We start from the raw sequence: 14,340 nt of genomic DNA, 5'->3' as shown, positions 1-14,340 counted from the left end.
CTAATAATTCACCTCTATAACAATGTTTCTTACTGTTTAGCTGGAGTTTTAGTAATTTAATTTAAAACGAATAATATTTTTTATAAAATCATCAAAAGTTTTCCTTAAATTTCGGCAGTGTCTACATTTCTCTCTTGTATAGGACATAATCAATAAGTAACAATTAGCCGCAATTTCTCTCATCCGCTGACGCCTATACAACCGCTGGCCGCTCATGCTTCACACCACAGTACATTTGTGCAGGGCTAACGGTGTACAAAAAACGGGCACCTCTGACATTAGACACTAGAATTGCATCACAGTTCGCCGTGGGAAGCTTACCTATAGACGCGTACGCCGTATACGCTCGTTTGTGTGGAATAGGCTTTTGTACTACTGACTAACAACTATCTAAGTTAGGACTGGCTATATGGTATGTAATTAATAGAAGAGATGAAGTAGAAGATGTATCATAAAGTCTTGGGTTCGATTTTTAGGTCGAGTACGATCGGGCCAAATGTTTTTGAACTTTTTTATAGAATTAATAATAACACTGTGGAGGAACGAGGTGATCATGTTCCTCCAACCAAAGGGAGGATCCTCTGACCAGGCGAGGTGATCATGCTTGGTGGGCCTAGGCTGCCCGACTGTTATAGTCGGGATCTTGTATAATATAGTCAGTTGCAGTGCAAACTTCGATAGCGCGATTCAGGACTTGTGACGTCAGTCGCACTGCACGTGGTGGTTGGTTGTGCGCTGTTCCCAGTAGATGTCGCTGTATCCGATACAACCCATAGTTCAATAGCGTGCCCTGTATATAGCAATAGGCTCTTCCCATATTTCGTGTATCACATTAAGTTCGACGTCAGTTTTTAGTCGACGAGGGGGTTTTTAGTTCGTAACACTATCGAATAATTATGCTATTCAGACTATGAACGCGTCATTTTCTTTTCTCAAAGTCAAATATGTGACTAAAATGCAGTTAAATGAATATTTATACTACGAATACTAACGATATATTAATATGACAAGCGTTCTACCTTAATATTAACTCACCTGCGCACAATTTTGTTGCTATGATAACTTAGTCAGGTGTAATACATCCCTACTGACCTTAGGGACAAACAAGTTTAATATTAAACACAGAAACAGTAAAAAAACATACAAGTCTCTTGGTGGAAACAAATAAAAAAGTTTTTGAGAAAAAATAAACAAGACAAGCTGAAAAGTTTGAAACACTCCCTTAGGGCTAACCTTTAAGAATAGGCTTTCAGAATTTCCTAAATTATTCTGAAAAGTTAGTAACATTTCTTGTAGATCATTTTGTTAGTAACTACAAGACTGCTATTCGTTCATGTAAAGTTTCTATTTCTGTAATTCTTTTTACTGTACCGCGATTCTGACAACTATCGAGTATCGACAGCCGGCTAGCTATCGAGAAATTATGTATGAAAATTTGATCAGCACCTCTGACGGGCGTCGTTGGAACTATTTTGGCAGAACATTTTAAATGTCAAACTCTCGATACTCGATGGTTCCACTAGTGAAGAATCGTGCTACAGAACTGGTTTTGAAACTAGATCGGTTAACTACATACTGAAGAAGAAAAATAAAGGAAAATGTATAACTATTTTTTTCAATTAGAAATTGAATTTTGAAATAAGAGTCTGGCTCAAATATCTGGGCGGTAGTGTAAACATACAACTGCTGAATAGTTATTGGTATTTTTTAATAAGCCTCCGCTGTCTGTTTGTCTTTTGTAGCTAGAAAGCTGAAATCACAAATGATGTATTTCCGTTGCCGCTATAATAGCAAATACCATTTCTTTTTTTAATAAAATATTCAGGGGGTCACCACACCACACAATAAACCTGTTTCTTATATTTTTACTGGGGTATTTTATTTATGGTAAGATTGTTTTTGGAAGAGTTTTTAGCCACAATAAAAATACTGCAACGAAGATGCATGATGCCCGATATTTTTACACCAAATATCGGTCAGAAAGACATTAAAAAAAAACATTATTTATGATATTATATATGCATATGAATAAGAATGAACTAATTCATAAAACTTATGATTTACAATCTGTGACAAGATTAATTAAAAATACTATGACCTTTTTGTACCGTAAATATATTAAATGAGATATTTAAATGTATGAAACCGGTCGCTAAATTATATCACATGGTTTGATTAAATAATAATTTGAAAGGTCGAATGCATTTACTATGAAATGCTATATCTAGATGAATGAAATAAGTTTTTTGTGGGTTGGTTATGGAAGGAAATCGATATTAATATTGTAAAGCTGAAGAGTTTGTTTGTTTGTTTGAACGCGCTAATCTCAGAAACTACTCGTTCGAATTGAAAAATTCTTTACTGCTGGATAGCCTATTTATTGAGGAAGGCTATAGGCTATAATACATCACGCTACAACCAACAGGATCAGCGTAGCAATCAAAAATGTTACTAAATCGGGGAAAAACAGATCCATTCTCTCTTGTGACGCAAGATGCGCGGGAAGTCCTATCTATGCTGAAAACATCTGAGATGATTTAGGAAGACGGGTTTGTAAGTACGTTATAGCCCTACAACTTAGTAAGAAGCATTGTGACGCAAGATTTACATAGATTACAAATTAATAATTCCGTGTTTTTCAAAATAATTTTATAAATATAATCAAACAGGGCACTCTACAAAGATGTAGGTCTCAAGCTGTGTTTCGTTATGTAGAGTAGCTTGCAGGTAAAATCATTTTCCACACTAGACGACTTGGAAGGCTAACTAATACTATCGGAAAATATTTTATCAAAGAAAATCACTTGAAGCTAAATCGAAAACAAAACTAATCACTATCATGTATAACGGATATGTATAGCGCACCACATACGTAATCAAAATCAAAATCAAATCATTAATTAACTTAGGTCAAATGCTGACACTTATGATAGTCAATGATACATAGAGTGAATTTACCGCCAGTTTGGAAGGTAGGGCCAATGAGAAGAGCTGGCAAGAAACTCCTAGCCGCTTTTTTTTATCGCCAAATAGTTTTAACAATATTTCTATTAGGTATAAATCATTGATCGTATATTTTGATTTACATTTTGCAAAAACAAAATTCACTGTTACATTTACAGTTTGTATGACATTTAAACCACGTTTGCCTCACCTAGGAACTGAACTCTGGACTATCATCAAGCTCAAAACTAGATTAACCGGAAGATATTCGAAAGAAATATGGCGCGATATTTTTATGATGACTAATAATAAATTATAAGCTTATCTACTGCATTTAAATTTTAAAATCAAAACTGTATGTTTGTCCAAACGCACCTCTAAAACTACTGAACCAACTTTTATAGGAATTATAAGGTTGGAAAGCTGTAAAATTGCACTTAGAAGTAGGCTTAGAATTTTATTATTGTAGTGTAAACGAAGCGTATATTTTTATTCAAGAAATAATAATGACGACTACTAAATTTATAGTTTCTCAATGATATGAAATGCATACTGCAATAGTTTTGACATTTTGTATTAGTAATTATGGTCTCTTCGGTCAACACCCTTTCAACTAACAAATTTTCGTCTCTTATTCCGACGTTGTAGATTTCATATCATACAGTTTAGTGATAAGTATTTTTATTAGGATTTTTACAATCATACTAACCCCCGGTTTCTGAGGTACATTTAGCGGTAGTTTATCTATCCAATAGTGTTTAAACTCATGTAAAAAAACGTGTAGAAAAGAAAATTCGCTATTTTAAACTAACGGAAACAAAGTCGCACGAAAAGACTAAAATATCTTATTTGCATAATCCGTATATCCATACAAATATTATAAATGCGAAAGTAAGTCTGTCTGTATGTCTGTTACTCAATCACGCCTAAACTACTGAACCAATTTGCATGAAATTTGGTGTAGAGATATTTTGATACCCGAGAAAGGACATAGGCTACTTTTTACCCCGGTAATATAACGCATTCCCGTGGGACAATTCAGATGGCGTGGCGTACGAAGTTGCGGGTAAAAACTAGTAACAATCTAATGTATAAAATTCTCGCGTCACAGTTTTCGTTGCCATACTCCTCCGAAACGGCTTGACCGATTATCATGAAATTTTCTGAGCATATTGACTAGGTCTGAGAATCGGCCAACATCTATTTTTCATACACCTAAGTAGGCTTAGAATTATTGTATTTCATACACCTTCGGGCGGCTTGAACAACTTTGACACTAGGTTGACCACTGACCATACGATAAGAAGAAGAAGAAGTGACACAATTTTTTTTATATGGCAAAGCAACGTTTGCCGGGTCAGCTAGTATAAACATAATATTCTCTCCATACATTTTAGCTTCGGCCCAAGCGTTTTGTCAGCCAAAATGCCAAGTCGATTCGACGCTACAGACCGCTACACTATGTACTCCGACAGCATTCACTTGATACTTGTCGCGCTATATTGTATTTTGCAAAATATTTTGACGTCGGCTTAGAGAATGGTTTAGTAGTTCTAGTGGGATAGAATGATCTTGATAGTTTTTTGTACTGTTTTTATTGAAAAAATGTTGATAAAATAATTGATTGTAAATACCAGTTATTTATTTCTCATTAACAGCGATAATAAAAGTGTAAAGTCGTTTTCCTTTTATTGTAATGAAATTTTGATTACAATTGGTGTACTTGTAAATCAAAATTATTTACTAATTAAATATTTATATAAAAGAATTAAAAAAAACGCTATAGTAAAAAAATATTTTTCCCTCTTATGCATTTTTTTAAAACATATTGTATTAGCGTTATTTAATAGGAAAAACAGTAAAAAGATACAGATTTATTTACAAATATTTTTTTCAATTCTTAAATTAAACTAACATTTAAATTTAATTAACTATACAACATAGGTAGCTACAGGAAATGTTTAGTCATTAATTATATATTATGAATAATAATTGTAGGTACCTATAGCCACAAAAGCATGATGTAAAATTTTGAGAAAACATTTTTGTGGGTGCGGTCAAGCTAAGTCTTATAATTTAGTCACACAAACAAAATAATACCTACTTTTGATAAAACAAAGAATATTCGACGTTTAGAGTACCTATATTACACGAACTGTATTTCAGTATGACGTATGTCAGAGCACAAGTTAACAACTAAGTATAAGTGACTACCACCTTTTGTGTTATACCACTTATTGTACAGGTTTTTCCTAAACTGAACTTAAACTGTTAAATAATAGGAACTAGCAAAATAAAAAAAAACATACTAAAAATATCCTCACTATTGTCGAGAGAAAACATTGCATTAAAGGTTAATTTCGAAAGGTAGAAAAAGATTTAAGTTACTATAATATGAACAAGATATTCCTTAAACTGTTTAGTTATTGTTGGGAACCTAAATATAGTAAACAACAATTTATTCAACTAAATAGAACTACTAAATTAATTTCGCAGAAAAACATGCATGATGTCACTAATTTAGAATCCACTTGCATCTTAATTAAGATACTAGTCACAGCTTTTAACCTTTGGCTGTCGCGTTAATTGACTTATTACTTCATTATTTTAATGATTGATAATATAATGGAGCATTAAGGTTGATTTTTTTTTCATTAAGTTAGGAGTTATTTTGCCAATGCTAGTAAAGTTTCAGTGTGTCTTATTCATATACACACAATAGTCTTGTATTATTAGAGTATTTTTTTGTTAGCCTGCACTGTCCCGCTGCTGGTCACAGGCCTCCTAGTCGTAATCAAACATAAAATATCAAAATACAAAATAAAAATATTCCAATATAATAATCTTCCATGATGGTATTAAATCTTTTTGAATCTTAAATCCGTTTCGATATCGTTTTAATCGTGAAAAATCAGTCTACAAATACTAAGATATCGTGCTTTAAATCACTAAACAAAAGACATAACAGTTTTTTTATCCGCGACTTCAACGGAAAGTATCAAACAGCGCAGCGCCAATTATACCAAGACACACATTTACCGCCAAAGCCGTTCAAGCAAGCACCTCGCTACCATTCATTACCGTACCGCACAAACTGATGCACTCACTGCTAGCGAAAACCCGCATTTTAACACTCTAACAGTGTAATTTAATTTAACAATTAATTTTAATAATAAAAAATATCAAGAATTTTCGCGTTCAACATCCAGCTGTCAGAACACCATTTTGTTTTTTTCGAAATTCAAGTTTCGCGCGGGAATTGTGTTCTATTTTCGTGTTTTTTTTTTCTGTTCAGTGTTTTTTTTTTTGTTCTTTTGGAAAAGGTGAGTTGATTTTGTTTTTTTTATTGTTTGTGTTTACGTCAATTCTGATTTTCTTTTATAAGATTTTGTTGTAATTATCTTAGAATTGATTTTACGTACTACTTTTTTATCAAATCTACGCTGTTATCAACATAAAACTGCATATTTCATCATTTTAATGTACAAGTATACTGCATTTTTCTTAAAAATGTATCCCATCAATCAATTATAATATATTATCAATCTTTTTAATATATTTAAAGAAACTTCGCTAGTTTATTACCTTTAGTAATTAAGTAATTCACTGTCGAACACTCAAGAGCCTATCAATACAAACATACAAAAAGACTAGTTGTTCTTTACTAACAAAAACTACACACAGTTTTTGTACAATTTTTTGTTTGTGTTTATATTTTTTGTTCGTCTATATTTTTTGTTATTGTTTTAGCATATACTACGATTGATTTAATAGATTAGTGAGCGTAATTTGAGGTTTTTTTGCATCTCTTTAAATGCAGATACCTACGTATTGTAGTCAAAATCGGACAACCAGATTTTATAGATAAATTGTAGTCAAAAATTAGACTATACTATGTCCTATTTATCCGGTAATGGTGGGACAGAAATGACGATGATTTAACGAGAATACACGTTTAAACTTAAAGTATACTCTAATCTGACAAAAATTCGCTGTATGCAAAAATTAAATAAATAGATACTTACCATATTTCTTACAACAAAAATATTAGGAATCCGCCCTTAACTCTACCATTTGTAGTTATCTCCGCGTCACCTTGGTATACAATTGGTACAAACAACATTAATTTATCAATTTTGTTACTTTTAATGCCATATTTATTCAAGGTGCACTTGGCCAACCTCTATCATTACTCTAAAAGTAAAATCAGACATTTTAAACAAATCGGTATAAGAAAGGAAAGAAAAAATAAAGAAAATTATTTTTACTTTGAGCAGAAAGTACTTCGATCTAAGTTACCTGAGTGACACTGCATGCGATGGGAGATTTGTCCCTTTTTTCAGCCAGTTACGAATTTGGTTAACTTCCTTAGCTAGCTAAATTATTTGTTACTCGCTTATATTCATGACTCGGTCTGCGTAAGTATGTCTTATGCGAATTATAAGCTATCATTATACCAAATTTCATCCACATCAGTACAGCTGTTTTCATGTAAAGGAAGGACAAACAAACACTTTCACATTTACAATATTGAGCATGAATTAACATAATTACCGGCAAAAGTGAATTATAAAATACTTAAACCTGCGTACAAGTGTGAAGGGGTACTTAATAAACTAATTATCTAATTACATAATGATCTAAGTAACTTGTCATCAAGTTATAAAGCAAACGGCACGTAATTATTGACCTATTGCACTTAATAATATATAAACTATGATTTTCATTTACCTAAGAAACTCGTGGCTTAAGTAACAACAGCCGTGCGGATCGATCTCTCGGGTTAAGCTACACTTGCCGAGGTTGTTTTATGGATGGGTGACAATATTATGTTAACCGAGTTCCTCCTTGTTTTGGAAAACAAGACCTTTACCAATAGTAGAAGTTTGAAAGTCTGATAACCAGTCTTGCCGAGGGGCATCGTGTTATGACCTAGGTAACTGGGTTGTGGAAGCCCGATAGGCATCCTTTCAAGTCTTCAACTGCATCCGCTATCCATGCTAATATCCATACTAAGCCATACTAATATCCATACTTAATATTATAAATACGAAAATAACTCTGTCTGTCCTACTTCCTCTCAATCCTATTGTATACTAGCTGACCCGCGCAACTTCGCTTGCGTCACATAAGAGAGAATGGGTCAAAATTTTCCCCGTTTTTGTAACATTTTTTACTGCTGCTCTGCTCCTATTGGTCGTAGCGTGATGATATATAGCCTATAGCCTTCCTCGATAAATGGGCTATCTAACACTGAAAGAATTTTTCAAATCGGACCAGTAGTTCCTGAGATTAGCGCGTTCAAACAAACAAACAAACAAACTCTTCAGCTTTATAATATTAGTATAGATAAAACTACTCGTAATCATCACTCTAATATTGGACCTGAGACTCGAGCTCACGGCACGTGGCACTGAGAGATGACACTTACAAGACGGCATCGTAAAAATAATAAAGTATTTGCTTAGTCTTCTTTCCAAACTATGTTCGAGTCGGCTTCCAGTCTCACCGAATGCAGCTGGATACTAGTGTTTTACATAGAGCGACTGCCTATCTGACCTCCACAACCCAGTTACCTGGGATATAAAACGATACCCTTCGTAAGACTGGTTGTCAGACTTTCAACCTCCTGACTACTGTTAACGACTGTCAAAGATCTTCGAAGACGACAGCCGGGACCCACAATTTTACGTGCCTTCCTAAAAAGCATAATATTAGCAATAAAAATGATCTTTTATAATTTACAGGATATAATAAAATGTCAAAAAAGTAGCACTTTTTCCCAACACCCTACAGCATTTTTTTTTCTGATTGTACCTGTAAAATCTCTGTTAATTCCCAAGTACAGTCAGCAAAGCAAGCATAAATCACAAGTCGCGTTTTAATTCCGTTGCGATCGCTACCAATTTGGGAATACGTCAGTAAATAAATGTGGGGCCATGAGAGCAGCGGGGCGTCAGTTTTTGTCGACATTTAATTTACTTATTTTTGTAAAAAATAACAAGGTTTTTACATTGTTTGTAAAGCAATGCAAGTCTATTTATAAAGTTAATAATATGTTGCAAATCATGTATTAAGTATCTGATATAGTTTTGTTCTGGTTTGTACTATACTCGTTCTTACCCGCGACTCCGTTCGCGTAGATGAAACTTATATGACTGATAACAAAACCACGTTTCACCAAAATCTGTTTAGTTGTTCTCAAGTGATTGAATAAGAAACATCCAAACTTTCGTATCTGAGTGCGGATGCCTGTTTAAAAAAAGGCCGTTGTTGTTACATCTTCTTTATCCCCCATTCCTCTCCTACGTCTCAATTGTGTTTATGTTCTACCTAATGTGCAGCGACTTATTCAGATACAAGTGCAATGTGTGTGTAGTATACACACCATGTAAAAAATACATGATAAGTCTATCGATAAAAAATACGCGTCAGGCATAAACATAATTTTATGCTTTAAAATGACGCAAAGAATGTTATATGTTCCATGGTCCTTTTGAAAGATTTTAATAAATCCTGCTAATTAGGATAAGCGTTTAGGCGAATCGTCATTAATTATAATTATTGAGAGCTCTGACGTTTCTCGACCAATCCCATTGTTCTTAGTTCATAGGTAATAGTGCATTTTTTGTGAAGAAAATCGTAACAATGAAAAGGTAACAAGCTTTTTACTACAAAATGGCCAGTTTTCAGCCACGCCTGCGCGTAATATTGATCAAAAATATAAAGCCTATTTCAGTATTTTTTCTTTTTATCAGATTTTGCTAACTAATCTAAAAAAATACATGATTTTTTACGGCATTAATCCACACGACCTATATATTTCTATACAAATGTAGTACATGTAAAAATATGCCTGTCTATGACGCTTTTACATCTAAATCGCTAAACTGATTGTGGCAAATTTGCGCGAAAATAATGAAAAACTCGTTATCAAACATAATTATGCCCCTTACTTGGTTTTTTTTTTAAATAGAAATTATTGGTAATGAAAATATTGACTGCCTCCGTGGCGCAGTGGTTTAGGTCACCACGCCGATACTACTGCATCGGGAGGTCGTGGGTTCGATTCCCACACGGAGCAATTATTTGTGCGATCCACAAATAATTGTTTCGGGTCTGGTTGTGCTTTGTGTCCGTTGTTTGTATGTTTGTAAAAGTCCCCGCGACACAAGAGCAATTCTTAGTGCGGGAGTTGTCTTTAAAAAAAAAAAAAAAAAAATGGTCTTACTGATGGATACTACTCAACTCTTTTCTTCCAAATCATAAAAAGGAAAATAGGAGATAAGAATTTTCACGCCTGTAAAATCATGCAGGTCAATAATAAATTAATAAATAAACAAATACATATTAAAGGACTACTCGCACATTCATTTGATTCCAAACTAAGCAGAGCTATGGTAACCAAATAACTGATAATCATACTTATATACTTCTGATTATATACTTATATAGATAATTTGACAACCAGGCTCAGAACAAATACTCGTGCTCATCACACAAAGATTTGTCCCGGGTAGGTATAGGAATGTTAAAACAAGAGGTTTCTTTAATAAAAAGATACTGTGATCAAAAGTCTATAAATTATCTTATTACAATCATTACATTCAATTATCGAAAACCAACTTATTGAACAAGTAAACAATAAAACAAATTCGCTCACTTATTCTCATACTTAAATGTATCGTAAACCTTTAATTTAGTCGAGAAATGTCAAATAACACCTTCGCCGTTCAAGGTTGGGTCTTTTAGCATTTTATCATTACAGTACTGGTTTTTAAAGATTAATTATGTATCAACATATTTTGTAATGAAAATACGAAATATAAATAAAATTGTAACTAGTTGACACTGTGTTTTAAAGTGCATGAACATGCGCGAACAACGTGAGATAAGGTTGTTGTTTGTTTGTTTGTCGTATGGTTAGTGGTCAACCTAGTGTCAAAGTTGTTGAAGCCGCCCGAGAGGCCTTTGACATGGCTTAACGACTGTTATCTTATTAAACAACAACCGGGACCGACTTTTAACGTGCCCTCCGAAGCACGGAGACGTTATACCACTATGCGGTCACCCATCTATGTAATGACCGCGCCAATGGTCGCTTCACCCACTGATCGTTTAGATAAGGTAAGATAAGGTAAGCCTTGCTTTTTCAGTGTGGCGCCAAATAATTGAATATTGATGGCAAAAAATTATATTGATAAAAACTAGCAGGCTGTTTGAAACTAATGGCTTACAACTTGCTTGATTGAACTCGTATTGTCAATGAGATACGATCACGTCAATGAAATTGAAATCGTTCCTGTTTTGCTGATTTATATCGACGTAAAAACACTTTGACACCTCATTACTGTACTATGTTAGTAAGCTTGCTATGACGCCTGTCTTTGGCCGGCCGGGCAATGATCGGTTAAGCATCCTTTTGCGCAAACTTCCCAGAGATGGGTGGCTGCTTAACGGTATTAAAACTCAGCATTTCCGAGCTTTAAAGAGCACGTGAAAAAAAATATTTTTTATATTTCATTGTACGTACAAACCTTTAATTACCGGGTCCAGCGGGTATGCCTGCAGACTAGTCTGTGGGCAAGTCAGTCTAATAAATTCCTCACTCAAGATAACAGTCGATCACCTTCAGGCAGCTTGAAAAACTTTGACAACAAGTTAACTACTGTACGTAAGATAAAATAACAATCTTTATGGTAGGTATGTAGAATGGGGTTACTTTAGGAAAATTTGAAGTTAGTTTGTAAATAGCTCGTATAAAGAGCTATTCACGAGTTCAGTTTTCCGGTTCTTGCTACAAACTACCGCTATGAATAGCATTGTAGCATTTCAAATAGTGTAATTGATCTTGAACATGCCCATTTCTTTCCATTTTGAGGTAACCCTTGTATTTAATAGTTTCATTTACTCACCGTATGGTTAGTGGTCAACATTGTTCAAGCCGCTCGAAAGGCCTTTGACACGGCTTAACAACTGTTATATTAATAAACAACCACGGGAGCAACCTTTTACGTGCCCTCCGCAAGCACGGAGACGCTCAGTTCAAATACCACTATGCGGTCACCCATCTATAGAATGACCGCGCCACTTGCTTAACCCACAGATTATTTACCGACCCGTGAGCACAACTGGCTATGATCGCCACAACTCTGCTTTATAGTAGCCCCTGTATTCAAAATTAATATGCCAAACATAAATATTTTTAAAACCATTTGGCGATTAAAAAGAGTGGCTAGAAGTTTCTTGCCAGCTCTTCTCATTGGCCCTACCTTCCGATATGGCGGTTAATTCACTCTCTGTATCACTGACTATATAATAAGTGACAGCATTTGACATAAATGAATAAATAAGTTGATTTTTTTTTTATATTAAATTCTTGTTTCCGCTGTTTTCATGGCTCCAACACACCGGGAAAATTGTGTGACACAAATAAATTGTTTTATCGGTAATTCGAGGACTCTACATTATTGTTCCGTTACGACTCTATCCGAAACAAACGGGTCCCAGTTGCTTTATTAGTTGTAATGTCTCTACTTGAGCTAGATAGCTAGGTAGAGTCTTGTAAATTTGATTTAATATTGTAACTGGATTAGTTTAGTAATTTGGTTTATAAAAGGGAAGTTTGTGTATGTAGTGTTACTTTTATATTTTAACTAGCTGACCCGCGCAACTTCGCTTGCGTCACCGAAGAGAGAATGGGTCATATTTTTCCTCGTTTTTGTAACATTTTATACTGATGCTCTACCTCTTTTGGTCGTAGTGTGATGTTAATATATAGCCTCTACGTATCGTGATGTTATATAGCCTATAGCCTTTCTCGATAGACGGACTATCTAACACTGAAAGAATTTTTCAAATCGGACCAGTAGTTTTCGAGATAAGCGCGTTCAAACAAACAAACAAACATACAATCAAACAAACAAACTCTTCAGCTTTATAATATTAGTATAGATAAATTAACCACTGTCCCACTGCTGGGTAAGTGTCTCCTCCCGGAATAAAAAAGGGGCGTTGAGTTCACTACGTTGGTCAAGTAAGGGTCTATTACTCGTAAATCTTAATTGGAAAACATCCACGTGGCTCAGTACGCGTATCAAGAATCTCAGTTGACAACTAGTGTCCGTCAAATTGATGACCACTATTCAGTACATTGCTGCTTTGACGTAACGTGTTTATCACTACCATCTAATGGAAAAACCAATGTACAGCACAATGGCTTTCAAATTTTTGTCAATTGAGATACGTGATAGCCCCCAATGTATGAAAAAAGGTTGTATACCATATCTCAAGCGCTTAGTGGTCTATTTAAAAATAACTTGTGGATCTTTAATTCCGACAAAACCCATACAAAACTTCGTAAAGAAGGTTTAAGTATATTTTTAAAGCGTAACAACCAGACAAAGAGATTTTTACATTTATTATTTTAAAGAAGGTATAGATATGCAGTTCTGGATGCATAGTAATAGTTTCAATACATTTTCATGAAGACAAAGTCACGGATTATTTATAGTTATAATATACCCGTCTATACGTTAGCAAAGTTAATGGCTATGAAATATTTTCCACGCTTGCGCACTGCCCACTTTCTAGGTTCAAAGACCTAGACTTTCTCTAGGTCTAGATGTTCACACGATACCTACATCGTGTAGATTTATTATACGCTAAGAAAACGTTTACGCGAGAGATTGAAGATTGAGGAGGGATATTTAATTAAAGTCCTAAGCCATATTTGATGATATCAAGTTGAAGAGCTTGTTTGTTTTGAACAAACTAATGTTAGATACCACAGTTACGCATTGAATTTTTTTGTAATAATAGTCGATTTACTACAAAAGTATGTAGGCTTTATAACATCACGCTATGACTATTAGGAGTGCAGTTGAAAAGTAAAGACTCTAGACATTAGAACAGACATACACTACTTTTTAGCGTGAACACGAACTCTACTACTCTGTTCACTGCTACCACTGCATCACAAAGGCGATCAGAGCTACCTCGATTCTCTACCACTATCGACTACCGACAACCGGCTAGCTATCGAAATTTTGACATTTAGAATGTACTGCCAAAATATTTCCTACGACGCCCGTCAGAGGCGCTGATCAGATTTTCATACATAATTTTTCGATGGCAGGTCGGTTGTCGGTAGTCGATAGTAGTAGAGAATCGAGCTACTGGTAGCGCATACTAGTTAGTAAACGATCAGTTAAGTAACCTATAGCCTAAATTCTATTGATGATGTATGTAAGCTAAGGGTAGGTAAAAAGTCGGGTCCCGGTTTTTGTTAAATATATTGATCTATAGCCATACGATAAATAAAAAAAACACAGGCAGTAGTTTACAATATTAGTATAGTTCTTATTATTCATTCTACCTATAATAAAACGGCTTATT

This window comes from Anticarsia gemmatalis, chromosome 8 (assembly GCF_050436995.1).
Source record: "Anticarsia gemmatalis isolate Benzon Research Colony breed Stoneville strain chromosome 8, ilAntGemm2 primary, whole genome shotgun sequence".
Taxonomy (NCBI): Eukaryota; Metazoa; Arthropoda; class Insecta; order Lepidoptera; family Erebidae; genus Anticarsia; species Anticarsia gemmatalis.
The sequence above is the reverse complement of the archived record's forward strand: the minus strand, read 5'-3'. Positions refer to the sequence as shown.